Source organism: Psammomys obesus, unplaced genomic scaffold (assembly GCF_907164565.1).
Source record: "Psammomys obesus unplaced genomic scaffold, mPsaObe1.curated_primary_1811, whole genome shotgun sequence".
In the NCBI taxonomy this organism is placed as follows: Eukaryota; Metazoa; Chordata; class Mammalia; order Rodentia; family Muridae; genus Psammomys; species Psammomys obesus.
Window position 1 is genome coordinate 35,577,891 of NW_026596079.1, and position 12,592 is coordinate 35,590,482.

The following is a 12,592-nucleotide window of genomic DNA, read 5'->3' on the forward strand; positions in this document are numbered from 1 at the left end:
TTCTCAAATCAAGGGTTCTCTCCTACTGACCAGCAGGATGGTAGATTTATTCCCAGTCTCCTAGAAATTGTAGTCTCTGGGGTCCCTATTTTAAGCAAAACTAGCTTTTATTTTCTCCCAGGGCTTCTCCCTTTACTTCCTGCCATGGCTCTTGTAGCCAGCATGTCTCGTATGGAATTTAATCCCTGCAATGAGTGTGCACAGTAAAACAGATCATTTTGGTGGCAGCATAATCATTTCTTGCTTGTAATATAAACTCCTGTCTGTGAAGTCATGTCCCTGGCAATCATTGCCTTCTCAATGCAATACAAAAGATGGCAAAAATGCCAGTATGACAGTACTTCTATTTATTATTGTTGTTGCTTTATTAGGTTTTGTTGTTGTTCTTTTTCACTTTGTGGAATCAAACTCAATGGCTGGCACAGGCAGCGTGAACTCCACCACTGAACAACTTCCCTAGCCCTTCTATTTTATCTTGTTTGAGTGGAGCAGGGATTTGCTACATTGTACCGTCTGACCTGGAGCTCCTGACCTTTTGGTTGATTATAATGATTCTGCTTTTTTAACACTCCTTCTACTTCTACACTTTCTTATCATCTTCCCTACTCAATCTTTGCATTTTTTATCAAATACATGTTGCATTTCAAAACTAGATTAGAACTTTAAAAATATACCCTCACTCTGATTTGATCCTGCACAACAGTTTTACTTAAAATGTTAGGTCCATAAGCAGTTCATTAAGTCCATTGTTATAGAAATGAAAATGTGATTTGATTTGAGACCAAAGAGAAAATGGAAGCTATCCTTTTATTTGGTGTCTAATACATTAAGGTACCATAGTAGGTGCCTTGTTTGTAAAAGAAAAAAAATGTCTAAAACAGTGGATAAGAGCATCTGTTTAATGATTTCCAATAGGTATGGCCTTAGTGTGGGCATTTATAGTTTTGAAATTGGAAAAATGACTATGAAAGGATTTTCAATATTTTTCTTTAAATGAAAATTGCAATTAGTATCTACCCTAGAGCTATTGACCTGGAGGGAACAGGAGCTCCACAAGGATTGCAACAGAGCCAAAAAAGATCCAGCTATATCACACGTAGGCATATATCCAAAATATGCTCAAGTACACAACAAGGACATTTGCTCAACCATGTTCATAGCAGTTTTATTCGTAATAGCCAGAACCTGGAAACAACCCAGATGTCCCTCAATGGAGGAATGGATACAGGAACTGTGGTACATTTACACAGTGGAATACTACTCAGCAATTAAAACAAGGAAATCATAAAATTTGCAGGCAAATGGTGGGAACTAGAAAAGATCATCCTGAGTGAGGTAACCCAGAAAGAGGAAGACACACATGGTATATAGGTATATACTCCCTTAAAAGTGGATACTAGACCTATAATATAGGATAAACCTACAAAAATCTGTTCACTTAAATAAGCCAAGTAAGAAAGAGGACCCGGTGTAAGATGATCAATCCTCACTCAGAAAGGCAAATGGGCTAGACATTGGAAGAAGGAGAAAACAGGAAACAGGACAGGAGCCTACCACAGAGGGCCTTTGAAAGACTCTACCCAGCAAGGTATCAAAGCAGATGCTGAGACTCATAAACAAACTTTGGGCAGAATGCAAGGAATCTTAGATAAGAAGCGGGAGATAGTAAGACATAGAGAGGACAGGAGCTCTGCAAGGATAGCAACTAAACTAAAATATCTGGGCCAGGGGTGTTTTCTGAGACTGATACTTCAACCAAGGGCCATTCATGGAGATAACCTAGAACCCATGCTCAGATGTAGCCCATGGCAGCTCAGTATCCAAGTGGGTTTCTCTAATAAAGGGAACAGGGAATATCTCTGACATAAACTCAGTGGCTGGCTTTTTGATCACCTCCCCCTGAGGGGAGAGCAACCTCACCAGGCCACAGAGGAAGACAATGCAGCCAGTCCTGATGAGACCTGATAAGCTAGGGTCAGATGGAAGGGGAGGAGGACCTCCCCTTATCAGTCAGTGGACTGGGAGAGGGGCATGGGAGGAGAAGAGGGAGGGAGGGTGTGATTGGGAGGGGCTGAGGGAGGGGGCTACACCTGGGATACAAAGTGAATAAATTGTAATAAATAAAAATAATAAATTAAAAAAGAAAAAGAGAATTAACTGGGATGACATATATAAAACTGTTAGCTTAATGAAACAGTGCTTAATGAACAAGAAATGTGATGAAGTATATTAACTTTAAAAAAAAAAGCAATTATTTGCGTATGTATGTGTTGCTGGCATTTGCTGCTTTGTGGATTCTTCTCTCTTACTCCCTTCTCTACTCCTTTCCTTCTACCCTTCCAACTCCCTGACACTAAAAAAGAGAAGAAAGGATAGACGGGACTACTTCATTAGACTACTTCTTGCTGGTTAGGGACATTGAGCTCCTTGGCAAGTTTGATCTTCAAAATTGGGATATTTAAGTACTCCTTCTCCTTCTCTTTCTCCTTCTCCTTGTTTCTTTTTCACACATGCAAACTGCACACTTAACAAACTGCAACCAATAGCAACCAACAGCAATCAGCAACCAATAACCCCCACACATCTCTCAGGGCCTTCGCCTTTATATACCCTCTAAAAAAATCCCCAGAATTCCAAACGTCACACAACCCTATACACTATCTGCAGGTGGTAAAATCATGCCTTGCTAGAGCATGAGGCAAATCATAGTTACCGGCTGTGAGGCAGCTTCATATCCCCACACCAGGAATTAAAATAAAATATAATCCCATAATATTTCTGTGTTTTTTAAGGAAACAAAAATTACAAAATTCTCACTACTCATATGCAAGTGTATGTACACACACATAGACAACAATGCGCATGTGAACATTGGAGGACAGCTTGTAGGAGTCTGTGCTCTCCATCACCCACATGTGTTCCATAGTCAACCTAGATTTTTAGGCTGAGAAACAAATGCCTTGGCCCACTGCACCATCTCGTGGGCTCACTCTGTTCTTACTGATGGCAGGTTATAATATTCATTGATGAGAACTATCATTCATCTCTACCATATAGAGGAAAGCTAAGAAAATCCAAGTAATTTGCTGTGACTGCTCAGGTATCAGTTGGCTTTCTTTCTGGTCTGGTTGCAGGACCTGAATTCTGACACAGAATGTTCATATTTGGTCCACAGGGCTTTGCTGCCACAAGTCTATAAGGGATAATTGGCCTTCATAATTATTATTTAACTTGATATATAATTTTGATAAGGCTACACAAGGCACCCTGTCTCTCATTTATTAAACAAAAACAAAAACAAAAGAGCCTTTTTCATGCTGTTTTGAGGAGGATAAAATGAGAAAAAGCACTTGAAAACCACTTGTAAAGTGATGGTTTTTCTTAACACTGGCTATGTATGAAGAGGTATTATTTTTCTAATAAAAGGATGAGTGTGATTCTTAAGAATTGATGCATTCCCCAAAGGAAACTCTTCTTGTTGGGAAAAACAAAAACATCTGTGTACCTGAGAAAGAGTATACTCACAAAAATATGTGAGCGGCAGGGCTGCTTTGTGTGAATTGTATTCAAACTCTGGAAGGAACTCCAGGGACTTTCTCAGAAGACACAAACATTTGCTTTCTGGGATATCACAGGGATCTTAATCTCTGGGTTTAGACACACTGAGGCCCCTGCTGACCTCTGCATCAAGACCCAGAGGCTTGTTTGAGCCTGCTTCCTGCTCCACACCAGACTACAGCAGCTGCTGAACCTTTTTATTCCAGGCCAGCTTCTTTTTTTCATTGCTCTTACCCAGTGAGAAGCTACCACTAACGCCTCTTCAGAACAGTTTCGGAGTCTGCAACCATGTTACGCCTTTGCTACCCAAAAATCATTGCCCTGCTCAAATCTTTTTGACCAACTCGGTAAGTCCCCCATTTGACAGTCAAGGAAGCCATTCCCTGGTTCCAGCACTGACGTTTCACTTCCTTCCCTGAGTCATACCTCATTATTTCTCTCAACTGTGCTTTTATGTATACTCCTACACCTACCTGAAGATCCTGGCCACATTCTCACATCTTTTAGTTCTGTCAAGAGAAGGTTTTAGGCTGCTTTCACAGCATGCTCCCTGATTCCAATAAGCAAATGTGGTTATTTGCTTCTACCTGAGAGCTTCATGTTTCCTGTTATTGATATATTACTAGTAACTTCTAGTCATAAGGAAAAAGAAAAAGCAATACCCTTTACTAATCTGGATCTTTTCATCTAGCATCCTCTGGACTGCACTGGGCAAAACACAGTATAAAACAAGGGATTGTATTTACATCTCATTAGGCATTAAAGCATGAGGACAAGCAGCAGTGAATAGGCTGACAAAAATCGTTAGAATATGGGCCTGTACAGCATCTTAGCAAAGGAAAGGAGTTTTAGAAAATATGGCCAAAGGATACAAGTTATGGTAGAGTCGTAAGAAAGTATGGTAAACAGTGTTACTCAGGTGCTAGGAGAAAGACATTTTTGCACATAGAAAGTTGTTTGTTTGTTTGTTTTTAACATGGGAAAATATGTGTCCTATTTTTAGAACTTTGCTCGCCTATACCCAATGTCAATAGCATTTATCTTAAAATAATCCCGATATCACAGAGGCATATTTTGGCAAGACATACATTCTGGTGCTGTTCAGTGCCACAGTGCATTGCTTAGTGTGTGCAAATACATAATTTTGCCTGATATTACTATGTTTGGATTATCTTAACACATCTTAAAATTGTGATCTTTTGGCTTCAGCTGGGAAGCAATGCTTTAAAGGGTTTAAAAACGACAAGGCTTTTCACCATTCAGATTAGCTGGGTGGGTGATTGGGGTCGAAACTGCACAGTCTAGAAATACCAACACATTTTCCATATCTTCCAGAGAAAAGCACTGGCAGTCACTAAAAACTGCTCTACCTAACTAAGAGACTTTTGTGACTAAACGGCTCGTTGATCTGGGAAGGAAAGCAGAGACAGCAAACTGTTTCTATTTTTATTTTATTTTATTTATTACAATTTATTCACTTTACATCCCCGCTGTAGCCCCCTCCCTTGTCTCCTCCTATGCCCTTCTTTATTGCACCATCAGAATGTGTTTGCAGAATTGGGAGAGCCAGCCTGAAGTGCAGGGGCAAGAGGGATGCTCAGCATAGTCCTTACCCATGCCCTGAAGCTGATCTGTGGTGAGAAAGCCAGAGGAACTAGGAGAGAAGGCCAGCCTGTGGGCGCACAGCTTCTCAGAACACTACACAGGAGCCTCAAGAGGATATGTGCCCCAGGAACTACTCCGTAACGGTAACTAATCTTTCAACCATCTAAACGCATGAATGGATAAGAACCTACATCAATATACTGAAAGAGCAAGGGAAGGACCACAATGATACAACTATTTCAATGGGTAGTTTCCGTCTCATCCTTGGATATTTACCAGCACTTTGCATACCAAATATTGATGTTTATGGAATAAAAGTTACACACCCATACTTACAGGAGGGGAGATATAAAAATGATGGTGATAAACAACCATAGTCTCTGTGCCTAAAAAACTGAATGCTTTCCAATAAATTCTATCCAGAATACACCACCAGTTGTGATGAGGATTTATATTTTTTACAAAAAGTGTTGAGTACTAGCAATTGCTGGATGGGGCTCTTCCCTGAAGCTCTCTTCCTCCCTAAAGAACAGATCTACCAAAGATGAACACAATTGCCATTACTCTCTGTTCTGGATAGTTTTATTCAACTTGGAAAAAGCTAAGATCATCTGATAGGAGGAAACCTCAATTAAGAAAATGTGTTCATGAGATTGGACTGCAGACTAGCCTAGAAGATATTTTATTAGGGATCAGTGAAGGAGGACCCAGCCCATTGTGGTTGGTGCCATCTATACGCTGGTGGGCCTGTATTCTATAAGAAAGCAAGCTGAGCAAGCATGGGAATCAAGCCAGCAAGCAGTACTTCTCCATGGCCTCTACAACAGCTCCTGCCTTCAGGTTCCTGCCCTGTGTGAGTTCCTGTCCTGATTTCCTTCAAGAACAGACTATGATGTGGAAGTATAAGGCAAATTAACCCTTTTCTCCACAATTTGCTTTTGGTCATGATGTTTTATCACAGCAGTAGTAACCCAAACCAGGATAGAAATTGTACCAAAAATGAAGTATTGCCCTGACAGACATTAGCATGTTTTGGGGAGGACTACGGAAGGACTTTGGAACTTTAGGCTAGATGAACTATTGAGAGCTCAGTGAGCTGTTCTGTCAGAGCTATGTAGATGAGAATGTTGAAAGCAGTGTAGATGAGGGAGGCCTAGCTTGCAAACTTTCAAAGGAAAGTTTGAGAGTCCTTAATTATTCTCTCAAGCCATTAGCCATTTTGAGTTGAGAATCTGTGGTTTTGGTTAGCTGGAATTGAAGAATCATTGAAGTAAAACCTTTACTGAGACTATTGATGATAGTTGGCTGGAGCTGAGAAATCAGTGGTGATTAAGAAGAGACCAGTATCATTGGGCTCAGATCTTCCAGGGAGTGTGTCCTCAGAGTCAACAAGGTGTGTTCACAGTGGCCAAGGTTGTTCCTTGTGCTGGAAGCCAAACTTGGTCACATTTCTCTGGTGGTATCAGTTTTGAAGGCATGAAGGGGTCTTGAAGAACAGCTGAAGCTTGGTACTGTGAAAGACCAGAAGCTACTGGCGAAAGTTCAGCCTCAGGGTAAGTTGAAGGCAGAGTATTTAAGCATTTAAGCGATCATAGAGAAAAGTTTATGCTTTGCACCATGAAGGAAGCCCTGGAGAGATTGATGAAGGCGCATCCCAGGTGCAGCAGAAGACCCCAGGACTTTGGAGATACCATGTGACAACTGCCTAGAGCAGCAGCAGCAGCCCTGGCGAGGTCCAGAAGACAAGCTGTGTGTGTTGCAGAGAAGTTCCCTGCATCAATTTGCCGAGCTCAGAAGACCTCAAGTGAATCCGTGTATGGGACATAGAGTGACTTACACTGCTGGAGTTTGGTTATGCCTTGGTATGATTGTGGCTGTGCTCTCCCTCTCCCTCTTGAAGTAAGGAAGTATTTATCTTATTTTTAGTTTCTTGGAGCCCATAGTTGAGAGACTTTCAATGTTAAAAGGGACATTGGATTAATTTTTTTTTTTAAGAGACTGAATTTTCAAGTATTTGAATTTGTAAGACTGTGAAACTTTTTAAATTGTAAAATATTTTAGGTGATGTTTATACTAATGTGTAAGCACAGGAATTAACAATGAAGAAAAGATTTACAGTGATTTTCTTGACAAGGAGGTGACAGGGGGTCATTTGTGGAGGATAGGTTTATGTCAACTTGACACAAGCTGAAGTCATATGAGAAGAAATGCTTTTAAAGATCCAGCTGTAGACAAGCCTGTAGGACATTTTCTTAATTAATTATTGATGGCAGGGGAGGCATCTCATTGTGGGTGGAGCCATCTCCTAGGCTTGTAGTCATCAGTTCTATAAGAAAGCAGGCTGAGCAAGCCAGTAAGCAGCAGAGAGGGAGTGGTTGAAAAGCAGATTTCCTATTTCAAACCCCAAAGACCCGGCATCAAATACTGCCCTTTTCTTAGAAAAATCCATCTCACCTAAAAAAAATCTTTACTTTGTCTCTAAAAATCATCTCTATGACCCACTTCTCTTCCTCCTGAAGGCATGTATATAAGCCAATGGAACTCCTTGTGTTACAAAGTGTCCTCTTTCCTATGAGGCCACTGTAAGGAGGGTTGTATGCTCCATCACTTGTTAAGCTACCCATTGTAGGTTTGTTTCCATAGACTTAGGATTTGAAACTCCGTATAGAAGGAAGAAATTCCTTCCAGACACACACCAAAACTAAGATTTGGATGAGCAGTCATCAACCATTCACACATGCAACCTCTAGCCTGTTAAATTCACATAATTGAACAACAGTTCATCTCTATCTTTGTACTAAACATCTGATGTAGATCAAACATACCTACTGAATAAGAGAAAAATTCCGTCTATAAATATGAATCATTATAGTTACTTTGGAGAATACAAAATACCAGAAAACTGAGCACTGGGATTGGTGAAAGAGATCTCCTTAGGGTGTGAGATTTGAACAGAGCTCTGAAGGATCACTTGTGAGAATTGTGGTTCGGGGTGGGGAGCAGTATTCTGAAGACTAAAATAATACTACCCAGCCAGAAATTACGAAAACTTAAGCTGTCACAATGATGAAGACATTTGAATATTTTCTCTTCACCAGGTACAGAGTGATACAGTAAATTGGTGGTTCAGGCTGAATGTACATCTAAAGGTTCTATCTTGGATCTCACACTAAGATGAGAGAGACAGACTTGGAGTATAAACTTTCAGCTGAGATGAGAAGTTTGTGATCTGGTAATGTAAGTGGAGGTAGCAAGTGAATTCACCAAGTCTAGAGGGAAATGGAAAGCTCTTCAGCAGATCTGGTATTTAAGACAAAATTTAAAGATTGCTTACACAGAGTACCCACAATCTTCTGTTGGACAGTTTCTGCATATGTGGATAGGCAAAGCTGTTATTACAAAGAAATAGTGTACAAGAGTTTATAAGTGCTTTACACTTAATACTTGATAAAGACAGAGGGGATATGATACTGAATACAGAATGAAAGACTGGAAAAAGAAAATAAAGAGAACAGGAACTCCAAAAGGACCAAATATATCAGGGCAAAAGGGTCTTTTATGAGACTGTTTCTCCAACCAAGGACCATGCATGAATATAACCTAGAACCCCTGCATAGATGTAGCCCATGGCATCTCAGTCTCTAAGTGGGAAATCCCTAGTAACGGGAACAGGGCCTATTTCTGACATGAACTCGGTGGCTGGCTCTTTGACTTCCCTTCCTCCCCCAAGGGTGGAGCAGCCTTGCTAGGCCATAGAGGAGGACACTGCAGCCAGTCCTGAAGATACCTGATAAGCTAGGGTCTGATAAAAGGGGAGAAATACCTTCCCTACCAGTGGACTTGGAAAGGGGCAGGGAGGAGGTGAGGGAGGGAGGGTGGAATTGGGAGGGAATGAAGAAGGGGGCTACAGCTGGGATACAAAGTAAATAACCTGTGATTAATATTAAAAAATTGTTAATAAAAACAAACAGTAACAGCACCTATTTAAAAAAAGCAAAAGAAAAGAAAAGAAAAGAAAAGAAAGAAGCTCAAACATGCAAATGTTTTATAAGAATTAGCCAGAATTTTCTTGACTGGCAAAATGGTTTAGCAGATAAAGTTGCTTTCTACAAAAGCCTGGCAACCAGAGTTCAATACCTGGCACTCAGGTATTTTATTGCTGTAGTAGACAACATGACCAAAACAACTTATAAAAGAAGACATTTAGTTTGGGTACTTGCTTACAGTTTTGGAGTGTTAGTCCATGACTACCATGCTAAGGAACGAAAAGGCAGGTAGACGAACATGGGGTTGGAGTAGAGGCTGAGAGCACATACCTGATCCATAAGTTGCAGGTGGAGAGAGAGACTTGCCATGGCATGAGTTACCCCCACTGGCACACCTCCTCCCACAAGGCCACACCTCTACCTAAAAGGCTGCATATCCTAATCCTTCCCAAAATGTTTATCAGCTGGGGACCAAGCATTTCAACATATGAGCCTATGAGGGCAATTCTCATTCAAACAAGCATACCTAGGAAGGTATCTATACCTGAATCATGATGCAGATACACACGTATCCATCAGTTCTCTCTCTCTCTCTCTCTCTCTCTCTCTCTCTCACACACACACACACACACACACACACACACACACATCATGTGAATACATCCACACACATACAAGTAATTAAAAACTTTAAAAATAATTAGAGTTTTAATATTGTCATTAGCTAAGTATTTCATGCCTTTGGAAAGACACTATTCACAGCACATGTTTAATTCTTTAGAAAACTGCTAGCAACAGGACATTGGGATTTTCTTCCTATGGTGCACTGTTTCTTACTTTTATACAGAGCTGGTTTCCTGGGGAGAAACATGGATCAGATTTTATGAAACTTTAAGTATGTCACAAAGTAATAATATAACCTTTCCCTAAGCTACTAAAGTAATTTTTTCAATTTAGAACACCTCTGAAAATCTGTCTATAACAAAAGGCATGTGTGAGAGTAAATATAGAATTTGCAAAATCAAATGTGCTCCTCAGCTTGAAAGCATGGTTTGAGGAAGAAATAAAATATTTATTGTCTATAGATGCTTTGCTAAATGAAGCAGTATGATAACTAATCTAATTTTATCATTATGACTTTTGATTGGGTTGTACAGACAGTTTATTCTTCTTTTCAATATCAGGAACTCTTTTAAATACAGATTTATGATATGAAAAATTATCTCATGATATGTCAATTTTATAATGTGTGTCTTCATATCAGCACGACTAAGTACAACTCTTAGAAAGACTGGAAACCTTGAGTTCCATCTCTCATCTGTAATGTCTTTGCTAGAAGAGAGGGTTCCTTTTTACATGATCACAGCCTTCATTATTGACTGTAGGTGTGTCATATACCTGCGTTTCTCAGTAACTGAGTGAATATCAGATCTTTATTTTAATAACCTTCATAACACTTAAAAGCGGATGTTCAATTAGAGAGAGACTACCCATCCCCCACTACTGAGCCAATATCCAGACACCTCCTGGGCCATTTTGACACCTAGTTCTTTTATATGTTTACTCTCCTACCATGTCTTCACTCTCATGATCCAGTCTAGGAAGCTCAGCCATGTTTAAACATCTGGGATTCATCATGCTGTTTCTGTTAATCAAAGTTCTGGCAATCAATTCCAGATGCACACTAAAGCTACACAAGCATGGCTCACATTTCTAACTGCAATAAGACCTGGCTTCTTTTATCTAGAAAGTAGCTTAATTTGTATAGGTAAGAGAGTTACCCTTTGCAGTATTTTTAAAATTAAATTTCAAGACAGAGATAAAGCTAATAGGTTGCCCTAGAAATGAGTAGATATCAAATAAAATTTCAAGAAATATAATTGGAAATTATGTATTTAGTCACAATAACTCAAAGATGTTGTAAGGAGGGGAAAAAAAGCTATCCAAGTGTCCACTTTGTGTGGACATCATGATGAATAATTACATACATGTTATTATTTTTGGCTGATTTAATTCTCACAGTTAATGTGAACTAGAAATTATCTTCATCATACACATGAGGTCATACAGGCACATTGAAGTTAATTACATCTAGTTTTTTGGATACCAAAATCACTATTCTTTCCATGGACTTCTTTTTCTTGCATTTTTAGACAATATGGGCCAGAAGGGTAAATACGAAAAAGAGAAATTAATTGTGTATAACCTGCTTAGAAGGTTTCTCCAAGGAAGTTTCTAAATGTAAAACCAGATCTCATTTTCAAATACAGTTTAGTGTTTTGCTCATATTTTATTAAAATAGTTTAATTATCTGATAACATAATTGAATTTTCTAGAAGGCCTCAGAAGTTTCGCGTACGGGGGAAAGGAATTGAACCAATCTAATTCCAGCGCCGGAGGCTCTGTAGTAAGCCCTTTATATTCCAGACATGGTGCAGAGCTCACCGGAATCTGGTGCTACGGACAGAGCCAGGGCTGACTCCTCATGTTAGCAATACTATGGAACAGAGTTCCAAATGACCCCGCTCTCACAATGCCTTATACTCCGTAACTTCACCAAACATTTTGAAAAGTAGTTTTGGAGACTGAAAAGGGTTGTAGGAAATTTCCAAAGATGAAGAAAAACAAAAACATTCAGAAGCAAAAGAAAAAAGGGGGCAGACAGAGAGAAAGTAGAAATAAGACATTGAGCTAAATCCCGAGTAATGCCAGTAAATCAAAGTGAACATCAAGAATATCAGTTCTAGCAATATTCTTGGGTTCAAGACCCTTCTTCAAGGTTACAATTACCCAAGTTAAGACAAGATTCTACAAGATTTCATAGATTTCTATCCCCCAAAAAATCTTTATAGATTTTTGTTTCTGCAGCAAACCGTATTTAGCAGTGAGACACACAACATCAAGACCTCAGAATTAACAGAGATTAATTAAAGTGTAATTAAAGTGAAACAAACCCACAACATTTTAACGTCAGCCAGTGTGGTTCTTTTCTCTTGGTTGGGGTTGCTGCTGGCCATCAGCCCACGAAGTCAGGACCAGCAGAAGGTTGGGGGCTGAGGGTGGAAAGTTAGAAAGCACTACAGAGATCAAACGCTTAGGGAACCACTTCAGGAAGCTAGTTCAACTTTAATTCCAGAAAACAACGGCTGCTTACCTCTTGGGGAGTGGGTGGGGGCTCCTAGGACAGGTGCACATAATTGGTTTGTACTAAGCACTTCAAGGCTGCTTGGTTTGCATTAAACAGCATGGACCTATCATATGAATGGGAACACAGTACCTAATTATCCTACAGGCACAGGGAGGGGAAAGCTAGCAGGGACCTGTGTCAAAAGCCTTATAGCAAATGTGGTTAAGAGCATCTGTGTCTAAAGACACTCACCAGAATAATCAGGCAGAGAGTAGGAGGTCCTTCTAGAGCAAGGGAATTCTGCACCTTAAATCCA